Genomic DNA, 14,130 nt, shown 5'->3' on the forward strand with positions numbered 1-14,130 from the left:
ATCTGTTTCTTGATGAGGCAGTTTTTGCTGCTTATCGATCCCCTGCTGTTTACCCCATTTGTCTGCTATGATCACCTGCAGTCTGCAAGCATATCGATGCCTTCTTTGAGTGCAGATTGCTCACTGTCAGGCGATTGTCATCCGCCATTTGCCTGCCTCTTGCCTGCCATCACCTGCCTTACACTTATCCATCACCAAATGCACGAGGTTCACCTCCCGATCGTCTGACAACAGTCAGCAAACTGATGGCCAACTGCCAGTGGAGTACCAGCTGCCTGCTGTTGCCTGGAAGTTCACTGTTACAGTACCTGCAGGTTTGATAACACATGGCTGCCACCATTTTGAGACAACAGCCAGGCCCCGTAGAACCCCTGGCCGGACTGACTGAGCCCCCGTCTCCAGGATCCCTCAGCCCAACTGATCACTCCCTGCCTCTGGGGCCCTCACATCTACTGACTACTCCCTACGCCAGGACCCCCAGACCAACTGACTGTGCCCTATCACCGGGAACCCAGACTGACTGATTGCACCCAGCCTCCAGGATCCCACAATCACACCAAACACACCCAACCTCCAGGACCCCTGCCTGACAACTGCATCCCACCTCCAGGACCTCCAGCTGACCACGTCCACACCCTGAGCTGCAGCTCCCCATTTTCCAACACATTTGGAAGCCAGAATGGCCATCGTGGATAATCCTGGAAGCCATAGCTCTGATCTTTAGGTGGGGCAAATCCCATCCTGAGACACCTGCTTGAAGCTCATTGTCAGGTACCTCTCATGCATCAGGCTACTGAACACTGGGAGGTTTCATTACTATATGACTGTTATACTGTAGATTTTCTTTTTTCTCCTTATTGAAAAAAAATTAAGTTTTTATTTCTTTACTTTTCTTGCTCTGTTTTCCTTTTGTTTACCTGTTCCCTCAGAGTCTCTTTCTCACTTTTTTGCATGCTAACATCCAATTTCTTTTGATTATACTCTCACCCTTTCTACTATCTAGAACTTCTCTATATTCTTTTCTTATCCCATTAACAGCCACATTCTACATCCCTGTGCATCCTCTTTGTCCTCCATTAGAAACTGCAGACCTTATTGCAAATCTGTTTGTTTTACTGAAGATAATATTTGAAATCATTCTGTTTATTATGACAATATTGTTATTGTACTCATAGGGGCTATTTGGTCTAGGATTGCATAGTGTCTGAAGTGGGCACTGCTAATATTGATCTCCCCTTAAAGAAAAGGTTTTGGAAACCTATAGGGCCACTATAAGGCTATAGGGGGAAATCTGCAATACCCAGGTCTGCACTGCTAGAGGGGAAGATAAATGAACAACATGATAAAACAAGGGAAGAAAATGATCCAAACAAATCTAGATTCTATAGTAATAGAATCCAATGACACTATGTTAGAAGAAATGTCAGAAAAAGACTTCAGATTATACATGATTAAGATGATTCACGAAGCAAAGGATGAGATAAGAGAACAAATGCAGGCAATGAATATTAATACCAATAAGCTGAAAGAGCAACTGAGGGAAGCAAAAGATCATTTCAACAAAGAGATAGAAATTCTCAAAAAAAAAAACAAAAACAAAAAAAAAAAAAAAAAAACAAAACCCAGAAATCCTTGAAAAGAAGGAAATAATAAACCAAATAAAAAAACTCATTGGAAAGCATCACCAAAAGACTAGACCACTTGGAAGATAGAACCTCACGCAATGAAGACAAAATATTTAATCTTGAAAATAAAATTGCCCAAACAGAGAAGATGGTAAGAAATCAGGAACAGATTCTCCAAGAACTATGGAACATGATGAAAAGACCAAATTTAAGAATTATTGGGATTGAGGAAGGCACAGAGATATAAATCAAAGGAATGAACAACCTATTCAATGAAATAATATCAGAAAATTTCCCAAACCTGAAGAATGAAATGAAAAATCAAATACAAGAGGCTTACAGAACACCAAATGCACAGAATCACAACAGATCCACACCAAGGCACATTATAATGAAAATGCCTAACATTCAAAATAAAGATAGGATTTTGAAGGCCGCGAGAGAAATGCGTAGATTACACATAGGGGAAGATCAGTACAGATAGCAGCCAACTTCTCAACCCCGACTCTAAAAGCTAGAAGGGCCTGGAACAACATATTTCAAGCTCTGAAAGAACATGGTTGCCAACCAAGAATTCTATACCCAGCAAAACTAACCTTCAGATTTGAAGATGAAATAAAATCCTTCCATGATAAACAAAAGTTAAAAGAATTTACAAATAGAAAGCCTGCGCTACAGAATGTTCTCAACAAAATATTCCATGAGGAGGAAATGAAAAACAACAATGGAGGTCAGCAAAGGGAGGAACTACCTTAGAGAAGAACCACTTGAAAGAGAAACCAAGCCAACTTAAACACCAAAAATAAGCCAAATGACTGGGAATACAAATCATTTCTCAATAATAACCCTGAACATTAATGGCCTAAACTCATCAATCAAAAGACATAGACTGGCAGAATGGATTAAAAAGAAAGACCAAACAATATGCTGCCTGCAAAAGACTCATCTCATAGAAAAAGACATCCACAGGCTAAAGGTGAAAGGATGGGAAAAAACCTACCACACACATGGACTCAGTAAAAACGCAAGGGTTTCCATCCTTATATCAGATAAAGTAGACTTCAAGCCAAAGTTAGTCAGAAGGGATAAAGAAGGACATTTCATACTGCTTAAGGGAACCATAAATCAGGAAGACATACTGATAGTAAATATTTATGCCCCAAACAATGGTGCATCCCTGTACATCAAACAAATCCTTCTCAATTTCAAGAATCACATAGACCACAACACAATAATTCTGGGTGACTTTAACGCACCACTGTCACCACTAGGTAGATCTTCCAAACAAAAACCAACCAAAGAAACCATAGAACTCAATACACAATCAATAACCTAGACTTAATAGAAATATATAGAATATTCCATCCATCAAAGAGTGGAGTCGCTTTCTTCTCAGCAGCACATGGAATCTTCTTGAAAATAGACCATATGTTATGCCACAAAGCAGCCCTTAGGAAATGCAAAAAAATAGAGATACTGCCTTGTGTTCTATCAGATCATAATGGACTGAGAGTAGAAATCAATGACAATATAAAAAACAGAAATTACTCCAACACCTGGAGACTAAATAATATTCTATTGAATGAAACATGGATAATAGAAAACATCAGGAAGGAGATAAAAATATTCTTAGAGGTCAATGAGAACGATGATACAACATATCAAAATCTCTGGGACACTATGAAAGTGGTACTAAGAGGAAAATTCATTGCATGGAGCACATTTCAGAAAAGAATGAAAAGTCAACAGTTAAATGACCTAAAATTACAGCTCAAAGCCCTAGAAAAAGAAGAACAGAATAATAGCAAAAGTAGTAGAAGACAGGAAATAATTAAAATCAGAGCTGAAATCAATGAAATTGAAACACAAGAAATTATTCAAAAAATTGACAAAACAAAAAGTTGGTTCTTTGAGAAAGTAAACAAAATAGACAAACCCTTAGCCACACTAACAAAGAGGAGAGAGAAAACTCAAATTACTAAAATACATGTTGCAAAAGGAAATATCATGACAGACACCACTGAGATACAGAACATAATGAGAAGCTACTTTGAAAATCTGTATTCCAACAAAATAGAAACTACCGAAGACATTGACAAACTTCTAGAGACATATGCTCCTCCCAAAGTGAACCTGGAGGACATACACGATTTAAACAGATCAATATCAAGCAATGAAATAGAAGCAGCCATTACAAATCTACCATCCAAGAAAAGCCCAGGACCAGATGGATTCTCAGCTGAGTTCTACAAGACCTTCAAAGAAGAACTCATTCCAATACTTCTCAAAGGATTCCAGGAAATAGAAAAGGAGGGTACCCTACCAAACTCACTCTATGAAGCTAATATCACCCTCATACCCAAACCAGGAAAAGACACATCAAGGAGAGAAAATTTTAGACCAATATCCTTGATGAATATAGATGCAAAGATCCTTAACAAAATATTGGCAAACTGTATCCAAAAACATATTAATAAAATCGTGCACCACGATCAAGTGGGGTTCATCCCTGGAATGCAAGGATGATTTAACATTCATAAATCAATAAACGTAATCCATCATGTCAATAGACTTAAGGATAAGAATCATATGGTTATTTCCATTGACGCAGAAAAAGTGTTCAACAAAATACAACACCCCTTCATGCTCAAAACACTAGAAAAAATAGGGATAGTAGGAACATACCTGAATATTGTAAAGGCTATTTAAGCTAAGCCCATGGCCAGCATCATTCTTAATGGAGAAAAACTGAAACCATTCCCTTTAAAAACAGGAACAAGACAGGGATGTCCTCTTTTACCGCTTCTATTCAACATTGTCCTTGAAACTCTAGCCAGAGCAATTAGGCAGACTAAAGAAATTAAAGGGTTATGAATAGGAAAAGAGGAACTTAAGCTGTCACTATTTGGTGATGACATGATTCTATATTTACAGGATCCAAAAAACTCCTCTAGAAAACTTCTAGGCCTCATCAATGAATTCAGCAAAATAGCAGGTTATAAAATCAACACGCATAAATCTAAAGCATTTTTATACGCAAGCGACGAAACAACTGAAAGGGAAATGAGGAAAACAACTCCATTTGCAATAGCCTCAAAAAAAATAAAATACTTGGGAATCAATCTAACCAAAGAGGTGAAAGATCTCTACAATGAAAACTTCACAACATTGAAGAAAGAAATTGAAGAAGACCTTAGAAGATGGAAAGATCGCCCATGTTCTTGGATAGGCAGAATTAATATTGTCAAAATGGCAATACTACCAAAAGTGCTATACAGATTCAATGCAATTCCAATTAAAATCCCAATGATGTACCTTACAGAAATAGAGCAAGCAATTATGAAATTCATCTGGAAGAATAAGAAACCCAGAATAGCTAAAGCAATCCTTAGCAGGAAGAATGAAACAGGGGGTATTGCAATACCAGATCTTCAACTATACTACAAAGCAATAGTAACAAAAATGGCATGGTACTGGCACCAAAATAGACAGGTAGATCAGTGGTACAGAATAGAGGACACGGACACAAACCCAAATAAATACAATTTTCTCATACTAGACAAAGGGGCCAAAAATATGCAATGGAGAATAGATAGCCTCTTCAACAAATGGTGCTGGGAGAATTGGAAATCCATATGCAACAGAATGAAACTAAACCCCTATCTCTCACTCTGCACAAAAATCAATTCACAATGGATCAAGGACCTTGAAATCAGACCAGAGACCCTGCATCTTATAGAAGAAAAAGTAGGTCCAAATTTTCAACATGTTGGCTTAGGATCAGACTTCCTTAACAGGACTCCCATAGCACAAGAAATAAAAGCAAGAATCAATAACTGGGACAGATTCAAACTAAATAGCTTTCTCTCAGCAAAGGAAACTATCAGCAATGTGAAGAGAGAGCCTACGGGGTGGGAGAAAATTTTTCCACTCATACTTCAGATAGAGCACTAATTTCCAGAATATATAAAGAACTCAAAAAACTCTACAGGAAGAATACAAATAACCCAATCAATAAATGGGCTAAGGATATGAACAGATGCTTCACAGAAGATCTACAGCAATCAACAAACATATGAAAAAATGTTCAACATCTTTATTAATAATAGAAATGCAAATCAAAACTACACTAAGATTCCATCTCACCCCAATTGGAATGGCGATTATCAAGAATACAAGCAACAATAGGTGTTGGTGAGGATGTGGGGGGAAAGGTACACTCATACATTGCTGGTGAGGCTGCAAATTGGTGCAGCCAGTCTGGAAAGCAGTGTGGAAATTCCTCAGAAAACTTGGAATGGACCCACCATTGGACCCAGCTATCCCACTCCTTGGCCTATACCCAAAGGACTTAAAGTCAGCATACTACAGAGATACAGCCACATCAATGTTCATAGCTGCTCAATTCACAATAGCCAGATTGTGGAACCAAGCTAGATGTCCTTCAGTTTATGAATGGATAAAGAAACTGTGGTATATATATACAATGGAATGTTTCTCAGCCATAAAGAATGATAAAATTATGGCATTTGCAGGCAAATGGATGAAATTGGAGAATATCATGCTAAGTGAGATAAGCCACTCTCAAAAAACCAAAGGATGAATGATCTCGCTGATAAGCAGATGATGACACATAATGAGGGGTGGGAGGGGGGCAAGAATGGAGGAAGGAGGGACTGTGTAGAGGGAAAAGAGGGGTGGGAGGGGTGGGGGGAAGGAAAAATTAACAGAATGAATCAAACATCATTACCCTATGTAAATGTATGATTATGCAAATGGTATGGTGTTACTCATATGTAGAAACAGAAAGTACATGTATCCCATTTGTTTACAATAAAAATAAATTAAAAAAAAAAGTCCTTTGGGTATAGGCCGAGGAATGGGATAGCTAAGAAGCAGAGTCTTTAGGTAATATTTGGATTGCCATAGTTGAGGTTAGGGAGGGTGTGGATAGCAGTATTTATTTATTTATTTTTATTTTTTTTTATTAAAAATCATAAATTTACATAGGGTAATGTTGTTTGATTCATTCTGTTATTTTTTCCCTTCCCCCCATACCTCCCACCCCTCTTTTCCCTATATACAGTCCTTCCTTCCTCCATTCTTACCACCCTCCTTATCCCTAACCCTAAACCTAACCCTAACCCTAACGCTAACCCCTCCCACCCCCCATTATATGTCCTCATCTGCTTGTCAGTGAGATCATTCGTCCTTTAGTTTTTTGAGATTGGCTTATCTCACTTAGCATGATATTCTGCAATTTCATCCATTTGCCTGCAAATGCCATAATTTTATCATTCTTCATGGTGGAATAATATTCCATTGTATATATATGCCACAGTTTCTTTATCCATTCATCAATTGAAGGGTATCTAGGTTGGTTCCATAGTCTGGCTATTGTGAATTGAGCAGCTATGAGCATTGATGTGGCTGTATCTCTGTAGTATGCTGATTTTAAGTCCTTTGGGTATAGGTCAAGGATTTATTTTAATTGTTGCAAGATAATTATATATAATAGTGGGATTTGCTATGCCATATTTGTACATGCACATAACATAATTTCATCAATCTTCATTCCTCAGTACCTTCCCTTTTCCTTACCCCCTTTTTCCCCCATCAGCTTGCTGTATTCTATTGAGATCAATAACTTATATTATTGTTGTTTTTATTCGTAAGTTATAAAATGCACACATACATAATTCATACATGGATAAATAATTTGGTAGATTTCATTCCCCAATGGATAACATATCTTATCTTTATGGAATTATTCGTTTTATGGTTGCAAGCTTTCTATGGTAGAAACCTGGTCCTATTTGCTCATTGAGTAGCGCCTGGCACAGAGAATGGCCAAATCCTCAGAAAAGCAAGAAGAAATAGAAATGCTTGCTATTATCCTTTCAGAGAAAAAGAAACCAAGGTTTAGAGAGCTAAGGAGTAAGCAAAGAATTGTGTTCAATTTGTAGTTTATACACAGTTTATTCCTTCCTAATACTTTCTGTTGCATACAGGTCCTGTCTTGGTCATATTGTCTCCTTGTGTGTCTGTCCTCTACACTGCAAAGTCCCCTTAAATGATGTAATGATTTGTGCAGAAGGAGCCCCAAGGAAAGCTGCTTGCTGACTTCCTGCTTTATAATGCCTCTGAGTCCAGATCTACCTCTAGAGACTTTGACTTCCTCTAGAACTCTCCTCTTGCCCTCTTTTTTTTTTATTATAAACAAATAGGATACATGTTGTTTCTCTGTTTGTACATGGAGTAAAGGCATACCATTTGTGTAATCATAAATTTACATAGGGTAATATTGTTTGATTCATTCTCTTATTTTTTCCCTTCTCCCACCCCTCCCACCCCTCTTTTCCCTCTCTACAGTCCTTCCTTCCTCCATTCTTGCCCCCTCCCTAACCCTAACTCTAACCCTAACACTAACCCCTCCCACCCCCCATTATGTGTCATCATCCACTTATCAGCGAGATCATTCGTCCTTTGGCTTTTTGAGATTGGCTTATCTCACTTAGCATGATATTCTCCAATTTCATCCATTTGCCTGCAAATGCCATAATTTTATCATTCTTTATGGCTGGGTAATATTCCATTGTATATATATATACACCACAGTTTTTTAAATCTATTCATCAGTTGAAGTCTTGCCCTCTCTTTTTAACTCAACTTTTTGTCCTTGATCAAGTTCTCACTCATTCTTACATTTTTAGGTATACACTCAATTATTTGAATACAAGTTAAAATAACATAGGCTGAAATGTCACCCAAGTGTGGTTAAGGTCCCAATCCTTGCCTCCACTGTTGTTTCTTATTAGAAAATTGCTTTTGACATACAGTTAAAAAAGTTGTAGGAACTGCCAAGTGTGAGTACATGGTATGGGGTGTGAGGCAGAGATTTAATTTCTGTATTGACCTTTTGTGGATAAATTACTATTATCAGCTTGGCTAGTGGAGTGACAAGAAGAAAGGTCTTGCCTAAATATTATATTATTTAGATTATAAAAGGTAGGGTTCTGAACCTTGTTTATGGAGCTTGCTAAAATCCTTTGATGGCACCACTCTTTAGGCACAAAGTCAGAGTTCTAATATGTTTGCAAACTCAGTTTTCCAGTAGGCTTTCTCCCATAGGTTCCTGCTCACAGGAATTCTTCTGCATTGCTGGTGGTGGGTATATATAGAGTATATATATATATACACACACACATATATATATCATAGAGTATATATATATATCATAGAGTATATATATATCATGATAGATATATATAGACTATATACAGAGAGTATATATATTCTGTAGGGGGCCAGGCCCTCTATCATATATTGTAGAGTATATATCTATATATTATAGAGGATATATATATATATCACATATATATATCATATATCTATGATATATATATACATATATATATATACACACACACACACACACACACACACACTATATAGAGAGGTTATATATATTCTGGAGGGGGCTGGGACCTTTAGCCATGTCAAATATGGGACTTTCCTGGGACAGCTCTGAAGGAATCCTCAGATGGGTCCTGGAAGTAACGGGGTGAAGATGATCATAACAGCATTGTTTGTGAGGCCAAAGGATTGGGGAAGACTGGATGCTGGTCTCCAAGATCTGGATAGAAGGTGTTATGGTTTAGATATGAGGCATCCTCCAAAAGCTCATGTGTGAGACATCAAGAAAGTTCAGAGGTGAAATGATTGGGGTAGAAGAACCTCAATCTAATCAGTGCATTAATCCCCTGATAGGGATTAATTGGGTGGTAATTGTAGCTAGGGTGTGGTTGGAGGAGGTGGGTTACTAAAGGTTATGTCTTTAGGGTTTATATTTTGTTCTTGGTGAGTGGAGTTTTTCTCTGTTTCCTGGTGGTCCTGTCCTGAACTGCTTTCTTCTGCCCTACCCTTCTACCATGATGTTCTGCCTCATCTCAGGCACAGACCAAGGGAGTCGGCTGTCTGTGGACTGAGACCTCTGAGACTGTGTGCTAAATAAACTTTTCCTCTTTTAAAATTGTTCTTGTTAGGTCTTTTGGTCACACTGGCAGAAAAGCTGACTATAACAGAAGGGCGGCAGTGTGTGTAAAATTCATGGAAAATGTTTGCTCATTAGAAGCAATAGACTCAGTATGTACCTAGTGACATGGGCAGTTTTCAAAATATAATATAGTCATTTCTCAGTATCTGGGGAGGATTGGTTCCAGGATCCCTCACGGATACCCAAATCCACGGATGCTCAAGTTTCTTATTTTATAAAATGGCATAGTATTTGAATATGATCTATACTCATGCTTCCTTGTACTTTAGATGATCTTGAGATTAGTTTTAATACCTAATAAAATGTAAATGATATGTAAATAGTTGTTACAGTGTATGATTTAGGGAATGACAAGGGAAAAAGTGTATATAGTCAGAATAGATGCAGTTTTCTTCCTTGAATATTTGTGATCCTAGGTTTGTTGACCATGGATATAAAACCTGTGCATATGGAGGGTTGATTTCTTATTTAACACAGGCAATTTGATGAGATAAACTACAGTCATTTGCATAAATCAAGAATGCATGCACATAAAAACCATAAAATACACTTTGTAAGAACACATTCAAATACAAAGAAATGAGCCTGATGCAGTGGCTTATGCCTGCAATCCCAATGACTCAGGAGGCTGAGGCAGGAGGATCACAAGTTCAAAGTCAGCCTGAACAACTAGGGAGGCAGGGTCTTAAAGAGATATTCATACACACATGTTCATAACAGCATTATTATAATAACCAAAAGGTGGAAGCAACCCAAGTGTCCATCAATGGATGAGTAGAGAAGCAAACTGTGATATACATACAGGAAATATTATTCAATCTTAAATGGGAAGGAAATTCTTACACATGCCAGAACATGGACGAAACTTGAGAATATTATGCTAAATGAAACAAGGCAAACACAAAAAGATGAATACTGTATGACTTCACTTCCTAAGGTTCTTAGAATTCTCAAATTCACAGGGACAGAAAGAAAAAAAGTGGTTGCCAGGGTTCGGAGGAAGGGAAGAATGAGGAGTCAGTGTTTAATGGGTAGAGTTTCAGTTTTTTAGATGAAAAGAGTCCCAGAGATGGAGGAGTTGATGGTTGCACAACAATGTGAATGTACTTAACTCTGCTGGACTGTACATTTAAAAATTGTTAGGATAATAAGTTTTATGTGATGCATATATATTTATGTTATGCATATTTTTCTCAATAAAAAATTGACAAAAAATGTCTAACCCTTAACAGTGTTTAATGGTCTGGATAAAGGTTTGTGATTTGAGTCCTGCAGACTTCTACAGGTTTAACTCTCTCCAGCATGCTTCTCTTGCCACAACCCAGTACAAGAGTCTGGAAAATAATCCTGAGTTCCTCTCTAGCCTTTGTGGATACTGTTTCACTTGTCTATAATTCGTTTCCTGCTCTCATTATCTGGGTAACCCATAGGCTATCTGCATTCTGCTTCCATATCCCTGCCTTGATTCCCAAACTTGATTTGAGTTCTTATAATACTCTCTGCTCCCTGCATGTGTGAAGATAGCTCCAGTCCTCTCCCTTCCTTGTGGACAGAGGGACTCTGGAGAGCCTCCAGCCTGGCACCTCAAAGCAAGACTCCTGCTGGGAGTCAGCAGGCATCTTCTAGCAAAGGAATGTTTTATTTTCTAAGGAAGTCCAAACATTTAGCTGCTTAGGATAGTAATAATCTTGCTTTCTGATAAATTCTCAGAGGGAAAAAATAATTTTGACTATTTCTTTTCAACTCAGAATTTCTTTTGAACACCAGCCTCTCTGGGTTGGCCTGGCTTCTCTGTGTTTGCTTGCATGCCTGTGTGTGGGTGAAAACCTTTCCGTGTCTCTCCTGCTCTGCGTTGTTTTTTACTGGAGTGGGGTGATTAATAATGAACAACCCATGGCCCTTTGGGACCTCCTCTGCAGCACTCTCTATATAGAGAGGCCATTCTCTTTTGCAACAAACCATGTGTACATCAAACATAAAGGCATGTATTCCTTTGGAATGTGCTGTCACCCAGCCCCTTCCTTCAGATTGGGGGATCTGAATTAAGCATGTGCCCTATTTGGGTGTGCATGGCTCTTGCTGCATTTCCTGTCTAAACTGCAGAGGCAGGACCCATGCCTGGCCCTGTGCTCTGGAAGGGCTTCTGTTTTCTGTGGCTCTACTGTTTTCAGGGTGTCACTGGAGGCATTTGTTCCTGAGCCCATAAGGCTGGATGGGACTCCAGGGACATGGGTGCCTTTATTCAGCAGTACTGGGAGGCCGTACAGGGCTTTGGTGTCACCATGCTGGACGGTGTGCAGCTGCTGCTGATGTCCTCCTGCCCCATCACCTAGTGGCACATCCAAATGGTGAAAACAGACACCCCTCCTGGCTGTACCTAGTGTCCTCCAGTCACCCACAGCGGCCTTGGTGGCCAGGGAATCTGGACCACAGCATCTGGCCCAGAACTCTGGATCTGCCCCTCGTGGTAGGCGGCAGGCAAGCCTAGCCAGGGCTCCCCGGCAGAGGACATGGTGGGCTCACCCACATTTTCATAACCAACTGAGCTATGAGAGGCCTTGTCCAGCAGCTATGCCAGTCGCCAGTCAAAGGCTGCTGTGGAAGGTCTTCTGCCCTGGCCCCACTAATTTGTGTCCTTCCCTGAACACACAGCTCACCGAGGATCGCCAGGTTTGGCAGTCTTTGAAAGAAGACTTTCTTTCCATTTTGGCAACCTGTCTCTTGAAAGACACTCTGTTCTTTTTCTTGGATGGGCCATAATTTCACAAGTCACACATTTACTTTAAGAAGTCCCCCACCCCGTCCTACCATCCACCTCCCCTCAACAGAATTTCTCTCTTATCTATTTTTTTTTTTTTTCTCTTGGCCTCTGGTGTTAATTGTCATAAGGTCAAAGTGTAAACTCTCTAGGGGATCCCAGCATTGTAAGGACTTGAGTGAAGATCAGAAACAAATTGCAAGCAGCAAAAACACGAGGGCCACAGCACAGAAAGCTGCGAACTTCCCAAACGGCCGCCATGTGTGCCGCACTCGGCCGGCTGGCGCCTGAGTCAGCTTGGCTTGGCAGTCTCTTACTCAACGCTCTGTTTTCCTTGGGGGGTGGGAGGAGGAGGAGGAGGGCCCTGGGTGGATCAGGGAAGGAGGGAGGGCAGGACTGAGGCAGTTCAGTTGCCCTTTGCTTCATAATTTATATTTGGTCAGAGTAGCCCTGTTCCGCTTTCTTCTGGCTGGAATGTGTCTTGGACATGTTGTTTCAATATGAGACAATCAGCTGGGCCCTCTGCGGAATGTCCCTGGAGAATGGAAACGACCTCCCAACAGGGTCATTTGTTCAGCAGAATTCTACGTCGCATTCTCCAACATCTGCGTTCTATTAATACCTTCAGAATATTTCCATCAGCTTTGGGAAATCAGAAGATGGTTTGAGAGATGTTTGCCACCAAATCCCAGAGCCTTTTAAGACTATTCTTTATGATTCTGTTGCATCTTGTGGGGAGAAGCACCACCCGCCCCCGCCAGATTCCTTTCATTTTATTGTGATGCAGGTAGATGTGCATCTTCACCCAGTGAAACTCCAGCCACCCAGTAGTGGATGGCTGTTGATGATGATCCTCAGTGGAAGGTGAACTTGCAAACTACACAGAAGAGAGATGACCCAGGCAGAGCCAAACAGACTTTCTGGGACATTTGCTGAAAGCTGCTAGGAAGAAAGGCCATGCTGTGAGGGGCCCTGGGCAGGGCTGGCTCCTTAGTCCACAAGGGGGCCTTATGGAGATATCCTCCAAGGGGACTAGAGTCTTAAAAGGAAAAAAAAAAAAAAAAAAGAAAATAGGGAGGAAGGAAGAAAAGTAAAGATTTCAACACAGGGGTGCAATAAAGTAAAGGAGAATTTCTTTTAAAAAATTTAAAAATGTGTAACATCTAGAAGGAATGTAAGTGAAGCTCACATCAGTGAGACACATTCAATGAGAATGTAAACTGGAGATACAGGCCTCACAGGAGGGTGGCCCTGAGCCCTGGACTTTGCAAGGAGACATTAGGGACATAATGAAGGTGGAGGGTCTCCTGATGGGAAAGACAAGAAGAAAAGTGGAACCTCTGATTCTAAGAAGATCTGCTCAATTCAAGCAGCATTCAGTAAATATTCATCAACTGTGCACATGAAGCAGGCTTAGAGAAGAGAGGAGACCCAACTAGAAAGTGATCCAGGTTCAGGGTGAGGTCTCTGAGGTCTGTTCTCTCCTCACAGAAGGAAGCAGAGCCTGACTGAAGTTTAACTTGCTGGAGAATGGGAAGGTGTAGCTTTCTGGGAGGACCAGACCTGTGTCTTCCTGATGGTTGTGACCCATTATTCCAAACCTATCCTGGCAGAAGCTGAAAAAAAAAAAAAAAAAGTGTTCAGTAATTATCAAAAAACAAAAACAAAAACAAACAAAATAAACAAACAAA

The sequence above is a fragment of the Sciurus vulgaris genome, assembly GCF_902686455.1.
Source record: "Sciurus vulgaris genome assembly, chromosome: 1".
NCBI classification, from domain to species: Eukaryota; Metazoa; Chordata; class Mammalia; order Rodentia; family Sciuridae; genus Sciurus; species Sciurus vulgaris.